General features: G+C 48.1%; 1 protein-coding gene across 17 annotated transcripts in view; it reads right to left on the bottom strand.

The window, feature by feature from the left end:
* LOC119453741 (protein kinase C, brain isozyme) overlaps positions 1-26,038 on the bottom strand; it is a 295,662-nt gene that overhangs the window by 107,897 nt on the left and 161,727 nt on the right. The window lies entirely within an intron of this gene.

Here is a 26,038-nt window from a genome sequence, read left to right on the forward strand (position 1 = left end):
TTACTTCGAGCTGGACGGAGTTTTTTCGAGCTGCACCGGGTATAAAAAAAGACACGTCAATTTGCGTGGAGAATTTTTATGTAGAGGCTTCGGGTCAAATTCCGAAATATACGCACAAGAATAAGCCAATTCTGCGAAACAGTGAACGAGACCAGACAGACCAAGCAATACATAAACACAAACATTTGAGAAACACCCGATGAAGAGCTATGAAAGACATCCAACGCACACTCGGCACACAACAAGAAGCAACCCTGCCAGTATATAGCCACGATAATGTGGGCCTCGAAACGGCCTAGCGAGCAGCAGCTGTTTTTCAGAATTACGACTCACAGGCTCGCACATATGAGATCTGCCTCTCTGAAAGTAACATGAAACCTAAATCCACCGGAACTATTAACTTAGAATATTGAAAAAACAACGTTCATTGCATAATTTTTCAAAATTAGAATGCATTCCGTGAGCGCTAAAGCGACTTCGCACACTGCCGGCGTCCGCGGCCAGAAAGTAGTGCGTTAGTTACAGTACGCAGAAAAATGTACGTGCGCGTGCTTCATGACAAAATTAGCTTCGTGCGAAAGAATTGTGGCGGGACAACAATTTATTACATGTGAGCATGACCCGTAGCAACCTACGTAACACCGAAAATTGCGTAGTCATACATTTTTTTTTACCGCACTACTTGCTCCGCGTCCAAGCAATGTCTCTCGGCTGTGAAACGGAGCCGTATCGCTGATCTGGCAAACGAATCCTCACGCTCGGAGCCAGCAGGTATGCTCCTAAATCAGTATGTTGGATGGAGCATGATATTAATGCAATATCCGAAGCAACGACGTGATCAAAACAGAACTGCGCGATAACAATTCAATTCACATCGCTCAGTAAGAAGCTTTATTCACAGTACGTACTTACGTCCTACCGTATTTCTTGGGCGAGGATATCCGTACACAGATTCATAAAAGAGTTGCTTGCACCACGGTCTAACTTACTGGCAGCACAGCACCGTGACGAAGTCGGAATATGGCATTCATGTGCGGCTATCACGGACGTACGTTGTCGCTCGAACAGTGGCTGCTGTTGCCATTGCTACGCAGCACTTTACACCGTTGTCAGAATATACTCAAAAGGACATAAAAGTGGTATTGAACACTCAGGAACACAAGTCAAGTCACGCAACGGCAGCAAGCCAGAAACCCGAGCCGACATCACGAGTCAACCGGCAGCTTCGTGGTCACAACTAAGCCTTTTCCGCACTTGAAATCGTTGCTCTTGCATTCATCGTTGTCAGCAGAGTGATCACAGCTAACGCACATGAAGATGAGATACAGTGAGCTTCAGGCACGCCTATAACACTTTCTGTAAGGAAGTATAGGAAATAAATAGGCGAAAACGCTGGCACGGAACGACACTTCACAGATGTAACAAACCGTCAGCCATGAGCACCGCCGACTACGCCGAACGCGGCCGGTCGCTGGCGCGGCGCACAGCCTTATGGGAAGCACCACGTGACCAACCTGTTCCGGCGGGGTTTTTTAAAACTCCCTGTGCGGAGTTCCGGGGAGAACAAAATTTTGAAGGCGGAATAAATCACGTCATGTCCGCCCTTATCCTCCCACAGTTGTGAGCGGAGTGAAACGAGGGAATGCCGTTGTATTCCTCCCATACATCGGAAAAATAGTCAAGGATGGAGTATATAGGGCACATCACCTTGTTAAAATTCCCATGTGGGGGTATTTTCGTTTACAGTGTATACTGCGCAAGAATTTCACGAATTTCTCCGCTGAATGACGACAACGGGAGGCACCGCAACAAAAGTGCAGCCTGGTACATGCTGCAGGCCTCAAACAATCGGTCACAAAGCACACGAGACGAGACTATAATGTTCACGGCTTACAGATTAGCTGTTATAATGCCATCACTAAGAGCAAATGGTATAGGCGAAATGTGTGGCGTTTGTTTCAACTAATAATTCAAAACAAGGCCTGTGACAGACAGCTCCTTACTGCTTCTCTACGTCGAGAACTCCATAAGGTGAACATAACTTGCACGTGAAAATGGCTTCTTTTAAAATGTAATTAACAAAGTTCGACTGACTTCCTTTTCAAATTTTCACATTACTGTGGACTAACGGCAACATTTAACCATGTGTTGTGGGAGTGTGAAGCCATCGGCTCCGCCTTCAGCGAGGATAGGTGGGCTGCGCTTTGGGCAGCCCCGAACTCAACGACCAAACCCTGGCCGTCCAGAGCGCCCGCGATCGGGCCGTAAAACGCGGCTTGCCGGTCCCTACGTGGGACTAGCCGGGTGGCGCGGGGTCCCCTGCGTCTTCTCTGGACCTCAATAAAGTTATTTCACTCATTCACTGTACACATCCGAATAACCCAAAAGAAATACTAGTTTAGTACATGACTTTAAGCATGTTGATTTATTATTATCTAATTCAAGCAAATGCTTCTGGCAAGGTGAAGAAAGACACTAGCAGAAGAATGAAGCGGACAAGGTCATCAAACCCATACACACACACAAAAAAAGAACGAGAACAAACATGATGTTACGTTTCGTTGACAATAAATGCTTAAGTCAGCAAAAATTTCTGAAAAGGAATGCAATATAAGCAACCGAAGCTCCCAAAACGTTACACACTTAAGAATGTTAGACAAGAAACACGAGTTTGTGAGAAAGGCTGCAAGATTTCATCTGCGAATATGCATTCCAGTATTTCACTGTCCTTTTGAAGAAAAAATCGCAAGGCCTCTCCTGTCGAGAAATGGGGGTAAGCGAAGGTTGTGTGTGTACCTGACCTATTATCGCGAGAGCGTTAAGGGCCCCGCGTCGCAAAACATCCGGCGTCGGTCTCGGCGTTGGCGTCCACGGCCGAGAAAATCATCCCCAATCCCGCAAGCCCTTAGAATATATGTAGGTATATGTATATGCCACGCCTTGCTATATGACGTGCGGTATATGCCGGTTATATTGCCATACCATTCTATCACTAATGCTGCTGATACCTTGTCTTACATTCTTGACAAAGCCATTCCTCCTAATTTTGAAAATGGCAATCCACAAACAAATTCCACGAAACACCCACAATACATGACTGATGTTAAATCTTCTCAGACTGAAATATTAAAAAGTGCGAAACAATAACGGAACCCTGAAAATGATGTAACTTTTGGCGCGGGCATCTCCGGGATCGGCCCGCCCAAGAGGCCGCGCTTCTACCAGAAAGCTCGCATTCGTGCATAGCGTTCGGCGCCAGTGTTTCCCGGTAACCATTAAGGGTGCATAAGATGCAGTTGTCGGGAAGCGTAAGCAGCAGTTAGGGATCTTTGAATGCAATCGCGTTTTTTTTTCCCTTTCCTACTACCCTTCCTTCCCTTTCGTACTACTTGTGCTTCCCTTTCCTTCTACTTTTCCTTCCCTTTCGTGGAACTTTTCCTTCCGATGCGTTGTACCATTCTCCGCTCGTCGCTGTTGTCGCTTGCATTCGATGTCTCGAGTTTGCTCGGCGGCGTGGTTGGCAGCATTCGCCCGCCACTGCCGCTTGCGATTCTTCGAAATTAAATTGCTTCACAATTAAATCTGTCCGTCACGTAAGACAATGAATGGATCATACCCTCTTAAGCAATGGCTCAAATACCCCCGTAAACGCGGCCTCCCCATTACGACGACAGAAGAGAAGTCAAATTCTACGCTGAAATGATGTGCGGCAACGGAGCCAGCTGTGCAAGACGACGACGACGAACGCGGGAGCAATGGCACGAGCGCGTGCCGGGCACGAGCGCAACCCGAGGGGCGCCAACCATCCAGCTGCGCAAGAAGACGACGCTCACGCCAAGGCTGACGATAGTTTTCCGCGTACACCGACCCCAACACAAGTGAGCCAATGAAGCTTCGTTTAAAACAACTAGGTTCCTTCAAGTTAATGCGCGTGCGAAAAGCGATTATCTTCAGATTGTATCGCTATCGTTACCACGCCAGAGCCATCGTTAGGTTCTGACTAATCAATCCCCGTGCATTTGGCAGAAACCCCTACACTGGCACAAATGTCGAGACACCCGTCCCCGAAATGCGACATACGAAATGTACCGGCGTTAAAGAAAACAGTTTCTCAAAAGCCTTCCACGCATATAGTGCGAAGCAGAAGTAAGCGGAACATCGATGTACGAATTTCGCAATCAATGACATCTTGAAGCAGGGGCTATAATCCCAGCATTGGTGTGAGGAGTGACAACCCCCCGTTTCTAAGTTTCAAAGTTTCAAATAACCAAGGACGTTTAAGCTCCACTTTATCTAAATGGCACACGACAGAGTTACGTTGTTACGTTATTGAAAATACCATAGGACAGTAGAATTTACCGGAAGAATGAGACTAATGCGTTTCCCACTACAAGTTCGCAATTAAAATGAGCTTCAAAACGATTAGTATAAGAATTGACAAGGTCGTTCGAAGCCACGTCATGTACATCAAAGCATTGACGCGTGTTTGCGATGTTTCTGTGAAGATAAAGCTCAATACTGACTGGGACGATCCACTGGCGCCTTTACAATACAGTGCAATCCGCGTTAAACTGTCAACCAGTCGCGAGTAGACGTCATCAAAATAAATGACGTGAAGGGAACAGCGTAAAAGCTGGCGGAAACAATGCTAGAAGGAGGCGTCGCCAATACTCTTTCGTTATATTGCGGTTTGTTTGCTTATCCCATTTCTGCACAAGGCGAGAGTGACAGTTTCGGTGTCCCAGGGGTTCACCTTTACCAATCCTTGCCTAATTTGATATTCCTATTTAGTGCCCCTTAGCGGAACACTAAAGAGAGGAAAAAAATTACTTGCAGTGTATTCGCAAACTACCCTTTTACAATACCAAAAAAGGCCAATCTTACCGTGAGAGGGGCCATGCATGGTGAGCGAGAAAAGCCGCTAAAACGAGATTGGTCGCGACGCTGCTTTGAAGCTCCCCCCAGCACGCCGTGGCGTCATCGATTTGACGGCGTCCGCTATCAATACTATTTAACTGTTTTTATCGATAAAGTTGACTGCATGGTATTTTAAATGAACCAAGGACAGGCATTAGGAAGTTTCGAGAACCTCTTACCTCACACTGACGTACGACGCTGTGGTTTGGGCGTGAAAAAAAAAAAGAAAATCATGGACGTTTTTGCTTTCATTTTCTCTTATAGTAATCAAACTATTACCGCGGAATTAGAAAAAAATGGAGATTTCGGAGAATACTTTGTCATTAATTAAGGTTTGTGTTGGGGATATAGCTATAATAGCATTACCGGGATACAGCGCTTCAGAAGTATGTTAGACACAGTGTAACGCGAACATGAACGAGGAAGCGCTTACTAGTTCGTGTTCCTCTAGCGTGTCTGTGTAGTACACCCCTGCCTCAGAATTGCATGCCGATAATACTTTATCAGTGTCTCTTTAGTGTCCCTTTAAACAAGAAAGATTTGGAGGATGCTTATAAGCTTCGATTTTAAAAGTGGAACGCTATAGTATTCAAAGATCCCTGACTGCTTGTCACGCTTCCCGACAACTGCAGCTTTCTTTTTCTTCATTTTCTCCACCTTCGCCTCCGGGGAAGGGGGGGGGGGAGGGTACACTGTATTAAAAAAGTCACTAGCCCTTTCACTGTCGAGAAAATGGGGGTAAGCGAAGCTTGTGACAAGACGACACTGTCGCAGGCATTCCGCTTCGCTCCGCGTCGGCGGCTCTTCGCTGACGTTTCGCCTGGGCGTCGGAAGCCCTCACGCTAGAATCGGCGCGTCGACGACGAGCCCTTTCCCGAGCGAGTTCGCGGCGCCATTGCTCAGACGCAGCCTGCTCCTCGGCGGAACGCACCACGCGCGGCCTTCTCATCCGGATGCCGAAACTGATCTGAGGTGAAGGAAGCCCGGCGGCGCGCGCCCAACCCCCTTCCCTTCCCCGCGACACACCAAACGACCCTGATTGGTCGCGCACGTCACGTGATCCGGCACCTGCTTGCTTTCCCTCCTTTCGTGAACCTGCTCATACCCGCATATCCAATGCGGGTATGCGCCAGCCGTGATTTTATTGTTAATCGTGAGGTGACTGAGGAGCATGTGATGTTATTGATGTCATGACCTATCAGTCATGTTACCAAGTGAACGAGACGAGAGTTTTCGACAGGTTTTCGATAGGGTTTTACTGTGACACCACCACCGACACTTGTGAGGCAATACAAGCTTCGCGAAATGGCAGTGGGAATGGGGGAGCCAGGTTAGACGGGGGAGGGGGGGGGGCTAGGTTGGGACCCAAGGGGCCGCAACGGTATACCAGACCAGTCAGCCAGGCCGCGGAGGCGAGCGCCATCTGGATGGTGGCGTTGCAAGTAACCGAGCGGGGCGTGCCGCACTATGAAGGGTAGAAACGCTGGAAAAGGGGTTCGTGCTTGAGTCTCCGCGTAACAGAATTATGTCTTCTCGTACATTCAAATTACAATCCGACGCTACCGCGTCTGTACGCCGTGTTTTAGGTCGCACGTGACGATTTTTCTGACGAATTTCACTTTGACAAATTCAATTAGCGCAGTATCGCCTCTGCGCCAAGCGGAGGGCCTGCGCGGTTCGGTATCGTGGTTGGGAATGATTGTTGACTCACACGACGATCGGCGCCGACGCGGGACCCTTAACGCTGTCGCGTTAAAAGGCGGCTCAAGCAGCGTCGCACGCGGCCACGAGACAGTGGCTGCAGACCGACGGTCGCGACCGCCGCTACAATCAGACTCCATTGACACATGCAGGCGCGGGATTGCGACGAGGGACGTAGTAAATGGCGATCCGTACGGCGCGCCCACTGAACGGACGTCGCCACTTCGCCTGGCGTAACAAGCAATTGCGCTGCCACAGACAATTGATCCGATAATCTAATCCCCTGCACAATACTTCGCTGCCTATCGCTGCGTTGCGGCTCGCGTTAGGGGGCAGTTTCGGAGATGGAAGCGGCCCGCAGCTCCAACCGTCGAGGGAGTCGCGCAGTGACATAATTCACCACGACCACCGTCACAAAGCGTGCCATTTACGCGGCGTCGACGACGCGAGGGGGAAACCGGTTTCACCGAGACGTTGTCGGTCGCCTAAATAGCGAGCTTGAGCCGTGTCCGCATATAGGAAAGCACCAACGCCGCTGGCATCGTTTTGTGAAGCCGAGTGTATACATATATCCGAAGCGCAGGCACGTATTACTGCAATGAATGACTAGCTCTTATTTGTGCCATTGGCGTTGAAAATGGCCAGTAACGTGTAACATACGGTGCCACGATTTCTTTATTACTTGTTTAGGCCGAACTCTCAACACTGACGTTTCTAACGCGTAGTGGTTATACAAAGCGCGCCAAAGTGTCATTACCGGCGCTGCTGATCGATGCTGCTGCCCTCTAAGTGTATAGTCAACCCTTAAACACGTTCCTCGCTGGGGACAACTGTCGGCTTACGCACCAGATCGTGATTAATAAATAAATAAAATTCTAGTGATCGTGCTCCGGCTTAGCGACTAGACGTCTGCAAGGTTTAGGTTGCGCAAAACAAAAACAGACTAAACAAAGAAAGCAGCGACCCCACGTTGAGCTATAATGCGTTCCTTCCAAATAATACGAATGTTATTAAGCGCAAATAAGCGTTTGCGACGGGCCGACAACGCTGAGCCGCACGGTGACGTCTACAGCCCGATTGCAGATGTAAGAACAAGAACCACTCCATAAACAGCGCCGATTGCCATGTTTTGTTTTTTTTTTTTTTAAACCTCACGATACAGGATAGCCTGCATGCCCGCTTGCCGCCCACTTTTCCTTACGTTCAACCAACCGTCTTGGCAATGCGGATATCTATCCTGGAGCCGAGGCCACGCGACCTCGTACTTAGTGGCGGAACGCCGTAGTCGCTGAGGTACTGCGCGCAACGAGCAGACAGCTGTGCGTCGAAACCGCAGACCGGAACAAAACACGCGCGACAGAGGCGAACTCTGAAAAGGCAAGCTATAATATGCGGCTCCTTTATGTAACAAACCAGAATAAAATTACCCGCGCACACTTAATGCTGCTGTCGAAGATATGTGCGTGAAAATCTCGCTCGCTGTGCGACCGTATACTGCTGCAAAACAGGTGATCAATCTACGCGTCAGCGACCAAAATAACGATCACGCCGTACGCACGTGGACGACCAGCAGTATACACGTTTCAAAAGTGAAATGTTCCTATCGTGACACTTGCCACACCACGACAGAGATGAACAAAGAATACTGTCAAAACAGATGAAGTTCATTCCAAAGGACAATTACGTATAGGAAGACGAAGTCGCAGCTGCATTGACTAGGCATTAGTCATATACTGATGGGAAAGCTTCGGTACATTCTATTTATGCGTCAGAAATAACCTATCGTCTCCCAACGTTTATACAGAAGCTGCTCATGAGTTTCATTAATATAATTACGGCCAGTGAAACATAACCAGCGAATTTTGCTCAAATCCGCTTGATTTGCATGCAACGTAACGGAAACAACACGAATGCAGCATCATGCATGCACGTATGCGAACCATAACACTCTCCAAGAAAAGCATCAAAAGCTGCGCAAGGAACGCGCCATTTTCCAACTGTCCACCGGAGCTATTCATTCCATGTAACAACGCACACCGAGCCCACCAATGCACGAAGAGCATCAATAACGCACGCCCAAAGATGGACACGCGAGCAACAATGTCCAGTCAAAAAACAGCGTCTCATCCGAACGGAATCGGACGCGCGACAAATCTCCGACTCGTTTTTTTACGCACGTGTCACTGCGTGTGGTGGGCGTGCATCCGTGAAGGCCACGGGCGCGTCTGTCACAGCTGTTCTCGAGCGAGCGCACAATCGCATGCAACGCAGCGACTTCCTCGTCAGCGAAGGAGAGTTTGGTTTAATGCCGACAAGATCAGTCGCTCGCTCTTCAACTGAAGAATAAAAGGAGTCAGCGGAAAGTTGTGCCTGCCTGCTTTACTCCCGCTAAGAAATCACTCCAAAAAAAAAAAAAAAAAAGAAAGAAACCGAAACAGTACACAGACTAAGCAGAATTTACAGGGGCGGAATTACTGGCGAAAGCAAAACGCTTTCCGGGATGGATCCCAAAGTGCAGACGGAAACGGGGGGGTGCGATAGGCTTGGAGTGGTTAGCCGGAAGAACACCTAGGCCAAGGTATTAGCCGCAAGAGTCGGAGGCATAACCGTGATCAGTTATTGCGATAGGAATTATATGGACATTCCAGGCGCATTTATGCCGTCGCCGTGGACGTCGCTGTGAGGTTCGTATAAAGCCTGAACACGGTAACGTCGTCGCCGCGCGCCGTACGCTGCATGTGCGAGTGAAAGCCTGCGAGGGTCATCCGACGGTCGCGAGTCCATCTCAAGCGCGCGAGGGAGAAAGGGCGCGCTCTGCCGCGCACGAGGCAATGGGGGAGGGGGGGGGGGGGTTCTACTCTGGCGGCGGCTGCTTACGCCGCGGCCGCGCGGGTGCCGTATCGGGAAAGCGATCTGCGACGTGGACAAAGTGCAACTAGTGCCGGTAACTTCGTATGCGCTGTACTCTCGATGTTTAGTTCGCGTTGAAGCGAGAGACGGCACGAAGGTCAATTCGCTCGCGGCTGCGACCGCGCCTCCTCACGACAGCGTTTTGACAGCGAGTTTCCGCGGTCATCGAGCGAGATGTGTTCAGATCTACCTGTGCACGCGTGACACCGAGCTTAATTTAGTTAGCAAGCGAATGTGTACAAGTTTATACGGCCAATAGAACTACTATCCTTAGTTCGAATAGTTGTCTACTAATTTTCTACGCGATTTTTCTTCCGGCTGACCTCAAGCCATATGGGATTTCGTTACAGGTCTACATGCGCTAAGAATTGCGGTATAGTAAAGCAAACCAGTTTCGCGGTAGGGTATACAAAGCCGGATATCGGTTTGGTACCGTACTGCAATACTTATCTAGAGGCCGGTTACCTGTTTGCTACCCAACTCCAATTCTTACAGGGTACAGAGGCATGAATGAAGGAGCACAGGCCAGTAGGTTAGCCGGAAGAGTAACCACTTTATTTCCTTATAGTATGTGGAAAGTGGTAAAAAAAAAAAACAGCGGAGGGGGAAGAAACAAACAAAAAGGAAAGCGCGCGCGACAAAACGCATGCTGAAGTGCCAAAGGCGCTTGCTCGAATCGGCTGACCTTGAGAGCCTCACAACAGCGCGTTTAGCGCAAATCTCCTGTCGGGCCGTGATCGGCCCACGAAAATGGCCAGACAGCCACAAGGAAATCTCGGTCAGTTCCTAAGAAACGCTAAACGAAACAAAAAAAAAAGAAAATGCAAAAGACCCCATAAACCAAGACATCCATCCTTGGAAGCAATCGCTTGCCGCGGTGTTTGTCACACCCATTCGCAGCCGAAGGTGAGTATTACGGGTCCCAATGGATAAGCACGATAGAGAAAAACGACAGTGTTCTCGCTTGGTACGGAAGACCGCACACACGGTCACGCAGGGAGCAAATCGGCTTCTGTCGTGCTTCGCAAGGCAATCTCACTCGCCGATTTCTTGGCAATGTTTACGCGGCTTTTTTTTTTTTTCCTTCTTTCTTTGAGCCTCCTCGGCGCAAATGGTACCGAAGTTACGAGGAAACGCGGCTTTTTGTTTGCACGCACTTATGTTGGGGGCTTCTCGTGCGGCAGTGCGTCTAGAAATTTCAGAGCGCGTTCTTTCGTGCAACAAAGGTTCCTGCCGGACGCCGAAGCTCATATGCCTGTCTGCCTCCATGCACTCCTAACGTGCTCGTCGCCTTTAACACTAAGATGTGGAGGAGGCAGCACTGCATGCCAGGTTCGGATATATTAACACGCTATCAAATGCTGCCATTCGCGCGCAGTGAGTCAATTAGGCAGACCTATAGACAGACCAGTCCACAGTATGTTGTACATATATATAGATGCACGGAGGACCGCTGTCATATTATATATAGCTACGACATGGAGCGCGCGACTGAAAGACCCCTATGATGACTAGCACTAAGATATCTTGAGAGGAATACGTTTATCTAGGTGAATTATTCACATGGGACCCTGATAATGATAAGTAAATTTACAGAAGAATAAAGATGGGTTGGAGTGCATATGGTAGGCATTGCCAAATCCTAACTGGGAGCTTACCACTGTCGTTGAAAAGAAAAGTGTACAATCATTGCATTCTACCGGTGCTAACATATGGGCCAGAAACTTGGAGGTTAACAAAGAAGCTCGAGAACAAGGTAGGTACCGCATAAAGAGCGATGGAACGAAAAATCTTAGGCCTTACGTTAAGAGACAGGAAGAGAGTGGTGTGGATCAGAGAGCAAATTGGGATAGCCGATATTCTAGTTGACATTAAGCGGAAGAAATGGAGCTGGGCAGGCCATGTTATGAGCGTAGGATCGATAACCGGTGGACCGTTAGAGTTACAGAATGGGTGCCAAGAGAAGCGCAGTCGAGAACGGCAGGAAACTAGGTGGAGTGGTGAAGTTAGGAAATTTGCAGGCTTAAGCTGGAATCAGTTAGCGCAAGACAGGAGTAATTGGAGATCGCAGGGAGAAGCCTTCGTCCTGCAGTGGACATAAACACAGGCTGATGGTGATCATGATATACGAGAGAAGAAGGGGAACAGAGGTGCTCAATTTTCGAATCATGACCAATAAAGCCAACAGACAATATTAAGCCGCGGAAGCATCAAGGAAATTAGCTGTGGTTGAAAAAAAATTGAAATGTAGTGCATTCATATATATATATATATATATATATATATATATATATATATATATATATATATATATAAATTGTGCACAACAACAAGCATACAGTTTACAGAAAACCAACCAATAAGCTCGATACAGCTCGACATCCTCACAATCATCACTCCACCTACACGGGACCTTTATTTTGAGAAGTTTATGTATAAGGCGGATCTCGTTATAGGCACAGCACTTATGTCACATGAATATGACCTCATTAGTGCTCGCTGTTTCAGTTTCACGAATGAGACGTGTATCTTTCATTGGATAATTATGAAGTCAGTCAGTAAGACATTAATAACTAACGTCACACCGCCACTTGTGGAGCAAGTAATGTCCGTCTCTTCAAGTAACCGAGCAGGTGTGACTGATATGGTGCAACTGCGCACGAAGCACGGCGAAGTGTCGTTTCGGCCAATAAGTCCATCGCTTTGGGAAAGTTCAGTAACGTCATTGGACGGTGGGCTTGTTGATTACACATTATGGATACACTTGCGATCAGTCAATAGAGTATCGACAAATAAGGACAACAATAAGTTCTAGAGGAACCGAATACTCAGCATATAGTTAGTTTCAAGAACGTTTTGGGCGGTGTAAATGAGATCAAAAATATCAGGGCCACTGGGAAACGTCCTTTCCGACGTGCTGCGAGTTTCAATAATATCAATTGAAAGTCAGCACCTGTCCGGATTCCTTACTTGTAACTTGCTTTTGTGCTCGTGTCTACTGTCCAAATATGTGAAATCATGCAACAACGCAAGATACCAAAGCGCTTGCATCAATTTTTTTTTTTACGCGAGCACGACCCAAACAACAAATATCACATTGAAATCAGTGTTGGCATAGAAACGTACTGGCGCTGCAATTCGGACGCGAAAATAAAGAAAGGAAAACTTATTGTTTCTTGTTCTCCGCTAAAGACAAACATTTTCCCGACCCAATAAATTCTCGGGAAAAATACGCACCAGGGCCATATTGTACAACTTTTTTTGTTCACTTCAAATTATTGTGTTATAACTTGGAATATAAGGCCACGCCTTAGTTGTCGGCAGTGTCAGCTGCAACGGCTGATAATTGGAACAGGATCAAACGAAAAGAGTCCTTCATGATACGATCCCGGACTAAGTCTAGTGACGTCCTGTATAGTGTACCTCTACAGTACGCACCGAAGTACACGACCCTTGCAAGTATTCCACCCCTATCTGAGTACATTGAGTGTACAGCCGCGAATGGACAGTGGGCAAAAAAAAAAAAAACAAGCGCGCCACTCATTCGGTTGAAAACAGTAAATTTCTCCAACTGTTTGTCTTGCACCCGAATTGCTGGTGCTCTGCACTTTTACTGGGTCAAGCTCGGCACCCGACGCACTCAATTGTCCCCATGGCGAAACGTCCCCTAAAGGAGCATTGGATTATTTATGCTCTGCAGGGCTTCGCTGCGTGACGCCATCACGGAAGGCGCTTCTAGCTGCACGACGCAAGTGGCCTATATACGTCACCGGTATCTGAGCAAGAACCGAGCAGTCGATCCGCTCTCCCCTCTATCCAAGCTTTTTGCGTGCATGTAGAGAAACCCACCCAAAGGAACTTCAAACGCTGCGTTCCGCCTATTTAAGCATGCAACCCCGCATTCGAGATCGCCGCTCGAAAGGCGACGCCGAATACATATCGGCACTTTACTGAGAAAGCACCGCGCAACCGCCGCAATTAACCGAGTCTCAGCATGCGGTGACAATGACCCACTGCGATTGCGTGTCTGTGCTATTTTCTCTCTCTCTCTACTTTGCTGTCACATTACCTCCCCCTCCCTCTCTCCCAGCGTAGGGTAGCAAACCGGATCTTCCCGTCTGGTTTAACTTCCCTGCATTCCCTTTCTTGTGTGTGTCTCTCTCTCTCTCTACGATGGAATATGGCAGCGCGCATCGAAAAAAAAGACGTAAAACGGAGTAAGCAAGCAACAGCGCTCGCTTTTGTTCTCTCTGTGTTACGTCCTTGATTCGAAGTGCGCTGCCCTACTGCATCACGATTAACCAATTGGCCAACCAGTGCGTCTTAAGTGAGTCTTTATATCCTGCAAGCGGATTTGCTGATCGGCTCGAGGTGGCCTGGTAGCCTCCCGGTAGCAGCGGCCCGATTCCGATGGGGCGGTAGCAGTAAAATGGCCGCATACTTGGATATCCAAGTGTCCCTTAATAAAGAACCCGAGGATATCAAAATGAGTTCCCGAGGACCGAAATACGACACCTTGCGTCTTGATCTATCGGCCTAAAAGGCAGTGTATGATCCAGTGCTTGTCAGTTGGTACAAAGACGCGAGACACCCATTACTGAGTATTTCACGTGTGAAAGACAAACCTTAGCGAATTTACCGGTCGCCCCGAACCAGCAAGGAGGGCTAGACACAAGGGAGTCTTCGAAGCGATCACTTTTCAGTATTAATTATTATTATTATTATATTATTATGATTATTATTTTATTACTGACAAGGGCGTTAATGTAACGCTGGCTATATTCTCCCGTCTGGAAAAAAGAACACTTTAACAATTCAATTGTTACTATACTGGATGTTTTATTTCGTCGTTAACAGAAATTTTAAAGATCACCCGTGAAATTTAGCACAATTATACTGCTTGAGCTAGATTACTCTCAAAGGCAACCATTATTAGCCCAAGAAATGGAAGTGAATATTTGACTCATTAACATTTATTGCTAATTACCTTTTATAGTAATTACGTTACGCCCCATATTGCAACTCACAAATTGTAGGCGGTGACCTGAAAATGATATCCACTTGGAAAGGATTCTGAGGATGACACCCGTTTCTAGAAATGCGGTAAGGAAATTTGCGACAAAATGCATTGGTGTTCCACTAAATGTTGAGCTTCAATGCATAAAACGGCGTTTTGTTAAAAAAGATAGTGGAACAACTGTCCATTTGTACGGAAAGTTTCACTGTGCGTGGCCACTGGATTTTTTTTTAGGAGAGCGCTATTTCATCTCCTCTCGTGTTTCGTAAGGACACCTATCAATCCAGCGAGCGGTGATATATAGAAAGTGTTGCGAGACATCACCAATCGCTTGAAGTATAGATAGTCTGATCGGGCCCGGACGAAACATGGTGCAGTGGTGGCATTCTACACTCTAACGCCCATTAATCAATATCTGTCTTGGTAACATTAAGCCTGCTCACGCCACGTTTTTACTATAGCGGAACCAGATATGACGCATGCACGAAATAACGAAGAACGTAACAGTGAAAGCAACATTGCAACGACAAAATAACGGATCATTGCTCTACATAATGCATGCATACACGTGCACGATAGACAAGGTTACAACTATGCAACACGAAATGTGCGCGCAGCGTTGAGTGCAATCCTTTACTGAAGCAACGGCGACGAAAGAAAAAAAAGTTTTTTTTTTTTTTTTGTTTTCAGTGGCAGCGAACATTATGACACACCTCGTTATTTTTTTTCCTCTGTCAAGCGCTCTTTCGTGTTTCTTGGCCGGAACTCAATACTATCGTCGACGAAAAAACGTCCGTAATGGACATTTGGTACGAAATCGATCATACGTACACAATGCACCAGACGCCGCAACGTACAATTCGTGCAACGACAGTGAACGGCGCGGTAAGTTTCGACATGAAAAGTGTATCTCAACTGCGTCTTACAACTGCATTTGTTGGCGGCCCGTATGTCGTTACGCGCCCTATGTGGACACAACACGTGATCCTTCGATGGCGAGAACTAAAGCGGGCAGCTGTCACGCGACATTCGATATCCCCGGATTGCGAGGCATTTGAATTAGTAAATCAATTTCGTAACGAATGCTCGCGACAGATATACACGGGGCCTGCATACGAGGCCGAAACGCAAACCTATACGAAGCGGCCACGAAGAGAGCGGCGAGAAGGACAAGAAACGAAACTGAAAAAAAAAAAAAGTGTATACGACGCCGGCGCAACACAACGACGCGAACGTTGATAGCGAAAAACAATCGGTAATGCATACGCACGTGCTTTGCGGTTGTGTAGTCGTCAGCGCTTTGACGGTGTAGGTTGCAGCGATTGCCTGCCGTCACACACACACACACACACACACACACACACACACACACACACACACACCACACAACACACACACACACACACACACACACACACACACACACACACACACACACACACACACACCACACACACAACACACACACACACACACACACCATACGTATATTTCAGTACGCCCACGCCGACATAAATTTGCGGTTTGTCAAAGTGGCCTTCCTGAAATACCGATACAGTTGCGGGTAATTATCTTTCACACATGCACCCACGCACACACACACGTGTGTGTGCTGCTTGGAAGTTATACATACCTTTTGCAGATTTGCGTGTCAGATACCACCAGATCATTATGAGCCGTGCCTTAGTGGGTGACTGATTAATTCTGAGCACCTGGGGCTTCGTAGCGTGCAACGAAATCTAAGTACGCGTGCAGCTTTTACCCTGCTAGCACGCGCAATCTCGCAGGAACTGCTCAAAGGCGGCGAGGAGAAAGCAAACTGCACGGGCTGCCGAGAGAGAGAGAGAGAGAGAGAGAGAGAAGTGATAAAGTCATGGCAGGCCCCCGGTTGCCTACCCGGCACTGAGCAAGGGGGGAAGGGGGAGCGAAAGATGAGAACAAAGGGAGAAGCTGACAGTGCGCACGGATGCGCACGCAGTGAAGCGTATACACCGTTCAGTTCATCACAACCGGCCACACAGGCCGGCGAATCTAGAGGAAGCGCGGCAGCGCCTTTGTGGCTTTGCACATCGCAGGCGGACGAGGTCACCGTCTCGGCACTCGAACCCATAACCACGAGTTAAGTATGCCAACCACCGACTGTGCGGCGCGGTGCGCTCCCCGAACTGCGCGCGCAGTGCGCGCATTTCCCGTGATTCCCCAAGTGAAAGCCGGCAGGGAACGGCTTCAGGAGGCTGCCTTGCCAAGGCTGTTACTGCGACCGTAGCACTGATGCAGCGCTACGACCAGAAAGGACGAGAAGGACGGTGCGATAACTTCCCACAAGCTGAAAGTTATACCTTGCCGCGTCGCTGACAACCGCTATGTTCACAGTAACCGTATCAAACCGACAACATCTCAAGTGTCAAGGCTCGCTAGCGTGACACAATGCTGCCTCCTAACTCTCGTCTTTCCTCTCTACACGTATATAAGACCATACACACACTACAGTCCTTAATCAGTAAGGTCAATTTCAGCTGCTGTTCCAATCTCGCGAACGATAATCGCCATCATTCGCAGGGGTCGTTTCCTTTCCTCAAACGCTGCGCGCGCCTGCTGCGGCTATTTTCCTGTCGGGAACACAACGGAGGAGCATTAATCGCGAAGGTACACCGGACGAAAAGTGCACTGGGCCCACCGCGAACACGTATGAGAGAAAGGGAAAACAGCCCGAAAGAATGGCGGCTCGATGATCGCTGCGGACAAAATTACGCCACGAACGGTGCAATTTGGCCCGCGAACATCTCCGCCACTTTAATTTTAGAGAGGAGGGATCGCAAATTGCTCACCCACGGGGAACTAAAACGGTGCTCTGATTGGTATATAATATATATATATATATATATATATATATATATATATATATTATATATATATATATATATATATATAATTTTCAAACAAAAATAACGAAAAGAAGTTGTGTGCTACCCCCCTATTCATCGCAGCAGAGAAGGAAGACCGAACTAAAATAAACGTTACGAAGGGCAGTGTACGAAGCTAATTTAAAGATGATAGAGGTTAAAAGTAGCCGGCCGAGTTAAATGGCTATAGATGGAAGAAAACGGACGAGGTCTTCAGCTGCCACCTCGGCACGGAAGCCAGAACGGCCGTGTATATACAGGGCGGGGTTCTCTTAAAAAAAAAAAGGGGGGGGGGGCAGGGGTAATTGGCGACCTCTTCGGGAAAGGCCGTTTGTCCGCCCGTGGATAACACTTTGATTATAGCTATTATTATAGCGATAATTAAAAATACACGCGCAATGCCCGCTTAACGCTGTATAAACAACTGAACTACAATCACGTGCCCCGTGTTAGCTATTCGCATGAGAGATTCGGGGTTTTAATACGTGCCAAACCCACGATCTGAATATGAGGCACGCCGTATAGTGGGGGACTCCGGATTAATTTCGGCCACCAGGGCATCTTTAACGTGTCCCCACTGCACGACATGGGAGTTTCTGCATTTCGCCAATCAACGTCACTTCCGGAATACGGTGTCGCTAAATTGCTCGAATGCTACATTCGCAGCACCGTAGACAGTCGTTGTGAGATGAGTTCTGCCTAATTTTTTCTTTATTTGTCATTTATCTATCGATGCATCTATCTATCCATTCATTCTATTATTTATTTATTTATTTTATTTATTTATTTATTATTTATTTATTTATTTATTTATATTTACTGCAGCCCCGTGTGAATGGAGCCGCCGCGACTAACAATGGACCCGAGACCTCGTGCTAACACACGCCACAGTAGGACCTGACCTAGCGGTGATAACCACGGAAGGTGTATCTCTTATAAGACAAACGAAAGACCGAAAAGTGGCGTGTTTGAAATGGGTTCTTCGCAGCCATCACGGTAACAGCGGTCATCAGCAGACAATCATAAATTAATCAAAAAAGAAGTAACGTCCTATTATAATTTGTATAGACAGTCCAGAGGATATCCAACGATATACTAAGCGACGCCCACGTCGAATGTACATCTAACGATCATAGAAGGGAGGCGACATACAAGGACGTAAGCACGTAAACGTGAACTGAATATGGCAAGTCAATTATACAGAATTAAGAGCGCAAGGTGGACGAAAGTTTATGAAATTTTACACCCACCCATCTACCGGAGCAGGACGAATTTTTTCGTCAACTGCGAAGCTTTCTTATAAGGAACCCGTACTGGTTACCTATACATGCTTCGTGCCACAAGACAGGTGGACGGTAATTTCTCCCTTTCGTAAACCTGAACTGTGCCAATTAAACATATGTCATCATTCACAAATTAAGGCTCGAAGACAAAATGGTATCTCCGTCGTATATATGTTAAACTCTGACGAAAGAACAATAGCCTTACACTGTTCTCAAGTATTACAACTCGCACCACAAGGGCTTAGTGTCACAAGTAACTGGATATACAAACAATACCATAATTAAAGGTTCTGCATTATTATACATTCGTAGCCTTAAATGACTGATGGCACGCGCCATACTCGCATATATGAAGTGAGAAAACTCACTATTGCACAAGCACTGTTGTGTGGCCTAATGTTTGCTGTAATACAAGCATGAGTGAAGTTGTAGTGATGGGAACCGTACCATTGAACTCAGCGACTGTGCGTCAATGCAAAATTTATTAATTTTCCTGTTTTGATGACGAAACGCGCGGGCGTGTAGCATTTCGCCCATCGGAATGCGGTCACCGCAGCGGGGATCGAACTAGCGACCTCGAGGTCAAGCAGCGCAACGCCACACCCGCTGCGTTATTCAGCGGTCGTCAGGTGACAGTCGATCGAGTACAGCGAAATAATATAACGGCCCACTGCAGCATCGTATTGGCGACACATAGCAACAGGCGGGACTACACGTTCCATATGACGATTTCGAATAAATCAGAGCTATCCAGATAACCGGCATTCCACGGTTTATTGCCAGCTGCGAGAACTTTCGAAAGGGACACTTCTCGGCCGAGCCTCAGGGCATACGGCGTGCTCAACGAATGGAACGTGATTGATCCAGCATATATGCGGTCTCACGGCGCATTCGCTTCCTACATTCCCTCGAGTTCTGGGAAACATTTCGCTCACGGCCAGCTCAGACACGACACGCGCGAGTTCCAGTGGGCTAAAGCGTATGCATTTACCCCAAATCTCAAGCACGCGTGGGCCTCGCTGAGCCCCAGAGATCGACGTCGAACACTGGGTCTTTTAAGGCTAATGCCTTAGGTGTCCAAGCATGGCGGTGCCCTTGGCGGTGACCTTGGTGGCGACCTTGGTCCAACGCCTCAAAAAATGCTCGGATTAACGTCACATTTCTCAGGGGGGTTCCTGCACACGAAGTGGCCTTGAAGAGAAAATTTGGTACCTTTTGGTCTGGGAGGGATTCGAACCCAGGCCTCCGGAGTGCGAGACGAGCACGCCTCCCTGAAGCCGCGGCTGCTTCGCGGTTCTGGCTTACTAAAGGTGCGCCCAGTGCGTGCCTGATTGCGCACGTCATGTCGCAGCCATCTCGCTGACTAAAAGTGTGGTCCAGTGCGTGCACTAACATGCTGCACTTTAGGTATACTACGTTAACTGTTCATATGTGGCGTTCCGGAGGTCGCCTTATTGCCACACGTGTAGATCGCATCGCGGCTCGTTATGCTTGCAAGAAGTCTAGCCCCGATTGTATAACTTCATGTACGACCAAATGTAACACAACAAGGCTAAATCATGCGCACAAGAGTGTAACACCTGCCGAACTTTTTGGTTCGTTTGTTCGGATGCTTTGCTCTATGCCCTTCGCACTGTCCTGTACAGGCGGCGCCAAAAGTTTACGGACATCGGTATGTCGGAAAAAGCTGCAGACTATTCGCGCTGCTAGGATATACAGCCTGGTTTCGGATTAAATCCAGAATACGCATGATAGGCGAACAAATCAATAGCGCTACGAGATTTTAATGGTTACGGCTCACATATAGTGCTCGAAAATTCAACGTTTTGTCAGATTTCGCGGTCCGTAAAACTTGAATGCCGACTGTACTTTACAAACTAGCGCTGTACTGAGTACAAGCAACGCACGTGCGCGAATCCGCACCCATTCAATATCTAAGCAACCGATCGGCTTAGCCCGTTCAGACAAGAATATGATCAGCTGTTGACACTGTGTGAAACATACATAATTTATGCCAGGGTGCTTGAGAATGCACTGAAAGCAAATCAAGGTGGCAAAATGACTGTTTGTGGTGTTTATGATGAATCACCATAATTAGCGAGTAACTATATAGTATTTGAATATTGTAAAGTCAGTCATACTAGGTTTCTTCATGCTAGGTTCCTCGCCCACTATCCGTCTCTAATCTCCTGCTATCCGCCGCTAATCCGAGACGCGGTCTGGGTGGCACAGTCACGGTAGGATAGGGGCGCACACTGTTTAAGTTACAACATTAACGTGAATAGGGTGCCAATCGGTCTTTACCTCACACCCTTACACCCTTTCTGGGTTTAAGGGTGTGGGTTATATACATATTTACACTTTTTTTCGTTATAAGGGCGTAAATTATTTTACGTTTCATACAGGGCAAGTCCTTCACCGACTAGTTTCATACGTGTCGCAGCTTCAGCCGGCGCGGGATGTTTTACAGGGATCGCCGTTTCCCCAGCGGCAACATATATATATATTGTGAGCGCATTTTGCGCATATCGTCGTCGTCATCTGTACAAACGACTCATCTCTTGTGTGAGCGCTATTTGTGCATATCGTCGTCATCTGTACATACGAACTCATCATCATCTTTTGTCTCGTGCGGTGCTTCGTCTCTGACTCGGGCGACTGCTCGGAAATAAAGGCATCGCATCGGTCAACGTCTCACAAGTGGTGGAGCGTGCTTCGATTCCCACGTCCTCTTACTTTCCGATTCCCCTGGAGCTCCGGTCCGGTCGTCGTTTGCTCTCGCCTACCAGGGTGATGGCAGACACCAACCCATCCACCAGTGCTGCTACCACCTCTGCTCAGCAGCTGGGCCTACCTGGACGGTGAACACCACACACCGCGATCCTCCCGTCTTTGCCGGCCTCCGCGGCGACGACGTGGACGACTGGCTCGATCACTACAACAGAGCCAGCGACGCCAACCATGGGACGACACGCACAATTGCGGTATGTCTCCTTTTACCTAACCGAAGTTGCGAAGACGTGGTTTTTTAACCACGAAATGACTTTTCGGACTGGCCATCGTTCACCCAGCAATTTCGCCAGATATTCGGCATGTCGTCTGGACGATCCGAATCGCGAAACAGAGGCTGGCAACGCGCGTACAAGACCAGGACGAGTCCTATACATCCTACATTGAGGACGTCCTCGCTCTCTGCCGCCCGCGCACAGAGTGACATGGCGGAAGCTGACCGCGTTCGCCACATACTGAAGGGCATCAACACGGTCGCCTTTAATGCTCTCGTCATGCAGAGCCCAACCTGCGTTGGTGATATTATGTCATGAGCAACAAAATGAAGAAAGAAAGAAGAAAAACCAGAAGATAAGAAGAGAACAAGAAGACACGAGGAGTTGGTGGCAGAAATAAAGAAAAAGAGGTTATAAAATAAGAGCGGCCGAATAAAAAGAATACATTATGAGAGCAGAAGAAGAAGCGCAAAAGTGCACGCGCAGCTACGTGGCCAACGGGAGAAGAGACACGTAGCCGAAGAGAGCAGCCCAGCTACGCTCGGGACGACGAGAGGCAGAAGGAGCTGGTGGCCGGACAGGAGGGTGGATCGTGGAGACGGCGGCAACCAGTGGAAGCTGTTCTTCGGCTGCCGCGGCCACGACCGCGACTGAGTGGACGCCCACCGGAAGCCGCAGCTACAGGCTGACGGCGCCACTTCTCGGATTCCCTGCGGCTACGATCCGCAGGCTAGCGGAGTTGACGGGCGATCCAGGCGCCTCGGCCACCCCACCGTCCTGACCCCCGAACCAGGCCAACGTGGACCGAACGTCGGACACAGCGACTTCGAGTCTACGACGCATCGGCGGGCCCAACGACGTGTCGCCGGAAGCCGCGACGACGAGGTGACGTGGCCACGTCGAGGGACTTAATGTAAATACTTTGGACTTATGAATTTTGATATCTGAGGACTCTGGGGAATTTCTAGAATTTACTCGTGCTGTATATTGTTTGTTTCGTGCTGTTTTCTTTGTCGTTAGTTTTTCAATTATAAATGTTTGTCCTAAACGTACGACTTGTCCCTGTCTACATTTAGTCCACCGAAATCCGTGACAATTTGGCGAGCCTGCCAGGATATTCCACCATTTCCGGCCCTGTCACAAATTTTTGGTGGTCTAGAGATGGATTGGGACAGCATATTAGCAACTGTTCGCGAGAAGAAGCTAAGCAAGGAGCAGGGCCTTAAATAATTGAGGATGTAATGAACCGTGTCCATGCCGCTCGATCTTTAGAACTTGAGACACTTCGGCAAGCATGTGAGAAGAAAAAACAGGTCGAAGAGAAAATACAGAGATGCCAGAAGCAGTCAACCTAATACATAGCAGTCATAGCATACCTGAAGAGAAGTCTCGCACAAGTGAACTGTTGCGACAGAATAGTTACCACTATAAGGCTATCGATGACCGCGTGGCCGAGTCCTATTCTACTGGACAACAAGGGGTACAACACCGAATGATGGTGTGCTTTCGGTAGTGCAGGGTACGTGCCAGAAGGTCGTGCTCATGAGGGCGAACGGTCCCCAGAGACGAAGATTCAAAAGGACACTGACGAGAGAGGGAGTAGCGCATCTCTGCACACAGTGTGTGTTGAGAGCAGAGCAATTGAAGATGTCGCGCAGGAAGGGAGAGTGTGACCGCGGCAAAGCTTTTCAAGAGATGATGACTTTCCGCCGCAGAAATCCCGTGAGCACAAGCTAGTGTCCAGCAAGCAAGACGTTTGATGCAGACGACCACAGTTGCACAAGTTTTACGAGTGGCGAGAAAGAAGGGCGCATTGAGGAAGCGATGACAGCAGACAGAGGGATAGAGCAAGTAGAGAAACAGAGAAAGAGAAAGAAAGAAGCATAAGAGAAAGAGCAGATCGAAAAATTGCTTCGAGGAAAAGAAAAAGACGAAATCAACACTCAAGAAAAAGACACGAAGAAAGCACGATGGGCGACTCTTTATGGCATTGCTCATTGCAACGCAACCATGAGAGGGGGATTTAAATTTGGGGTGAGAGTAGCAGAGCATCTGAAGATGATGACTTCGAAGAACGTCGCAAAGTTTCAGAGCAAGAGCGACGTGTATTTAACTGCAGATCCCAAGCATGTCCCCAAAAGAAGAAAAAGGTTTCAAAAGTGACTTTTTCAAGTTCAAGGACCAAACCAGCAGCTCCACTAATCGCTCAAGAAGCAGCAGACATCCCGAAAGTACAGACGGAAGATGAGGAGACTGCTGAGAGCGAGATGCGCATGAACAAACAGAGTTCAGGAAACATTGTCCATCAATTAAAAGGAAGCGAAACTTGAACTACACGGGCGACTTTCAAAGCCAGGAAGGAACCGTGCAGGCACAGAAAGAGAAGAACTAAGAAGAGAAGTAGGCACCTAGGCGGTCTCGACAGCGACGCAAGAGAAAGGCACTACGACAACATTGAGGGTATCAAATGGAATTCCAATAGGGAGAGGACACGGATTCTTTTGCGGTTCGAATAGTTAAGCTGATTGGGAATACCACTCCTGTTTAGGACGTAAAATAGTTTATGCGGAAAGAGTCGAGTGTACTTGCATTTAAGGGCGGATGTTTGTTAGCAGGATATTGTTCAGAAGAATTTAAGAAATGGTTCCACAAAAGTTATGAAAATTGTTGTATAAATATCAGTAATAGAACAGTGTTCCTAAATGTGCTCATATTTGCCATCATTGTGGTAGGTATATCCTAAGAATATATTTAAGGTAATGTTGCGTGTAAACGCACTTCTTGTTGTAAAGTATTTGTAGGACGAAAACCACTGATAGTATTTTGCCATTTGTAGAGTTTGGTAGCGCAGATTGTGAAGTGGCGGAGTGGTTGAGTATAGGCGTGTGAAGGCTCATTAGTAACTGTGAGCAGTGTTATAGGAGCGGTGTTTAGGGACGTAGTAGATTTAGTAATGTGTATAAGTGGTGTAAGTGTTGCTGTGAAGCACTGGACCACTGAGTGCTACAGAAACATGTGGTATAGTAGTGCTGTGATAAAGTAGTGCGCGACAATGACTTTTTGGTGTCAAATCGTGAGCTCTGGTGTGTGCAGTGAAGTGAACGCGTGAAGTGGGTGGGGTGAGTGTACAGATTGGTGCAAATGACGAAAATGGTGAAAACCGTCAAGCGCTAGTGCTGGAACAACGTATGAAGGCGACGATACAAGGAGGAAGAAGCAGTTTTTCAAATGGAAAAACTCTTGAAGGTGGGCATATGTCATGAGCAACAAAATGAAGAAAGAAAGAAGAAAAAAACCAGAAGATAAGAAGAGACAAGAAGACACGAGGAGTTGGTGGCAGAAATAAAGAAAAAGAGGTTATAAAATAAGAGCGGCCGAATAAAAAGAATACATTATGAGAGCAGAAGAAGAAGCGCAAAAGTGCACGCGCAGCTACGTGGCCAACGGGAGAAGAGACACGTAGCCGAAGAGAGCAGCCAGCTACGCTCTGGGACGACGAGAGGCAGAAGGAGCTGGCGGCGGACAGGGGTGGATCGTGGAGACGGCGGCAACCCAGTGGAAGCTGTTCTTCGGCTGCCGCGGCCACGACCCGCGAGCTGAGTGGACGCCCCACCGGAAGCCGCAGCTACAGGCTGACGGCGCCACTTCTCGGATTCCCTGCGGCTACGATCCGCAGGCTAGCGGAGTTGACCGGGCGATCCAGGCGCCTCGGTCACCCCACCGTCCTGACCCCCGAACCAGGCCAACCGTGGACCGAACGTCGGACACAGCGACTTCGAGTCTACGACGCATCGGCGGGCCCAACGACGTGTCGCCGGAAGCCGCGACGACGAGGTGACGTGGCACGTCGAGGGACTTAATGTAAATACTTTGGACTTATGAATTTTGATATCTGAGGACTCTGGGGAATTTCTAGAATTTACTCGTGCTGTATATTGTTTGTTTCGTGCTGTTTTCTTTGTCGTTAGTTTTTCAATTATAAATGTTTGTCCTAAACGTACGACTTGTCCCTGTCTACATTTAGTCCACCGAAATCCGTGACATATTATCACAGCATGCCAACGTCTAGACACACTGCAGTCTATTCGCCTGCCACGCGCCTCTTGCGACCCGCGTCTCAACGGTGATGCTGAATTGCGAGCCCTGATACGCACTCTCATCAGGGAGGAACTTCACGGACACCTTTCTGGACCTGCGACGCTTGCGACCGTTCGCCCCGCTCTACTGGACTGCGTGACATCATTAAGGACGAACTGGCGTCGATGACAAACGCCCCAATGGAAAAGTCTACTGGACCATTTC

Source organism: Dermacentor silvarum, chromosome 5 (genome assembly GCF_013339745.2).
Source record: "Dermacentor silvarum isolate Dsil-2018 chromosome 5, BIME_Dsil_1.4, whole genome shotgun sequence".
In the NCBI taxonomy this organism is placed as follows: domain Eukaryota; kingdom Metazoa; phylum Arthropoda; class Arachnida; order Ixodida; family Ixodidae; genus Dermacentor; species Dermacentor silvarum.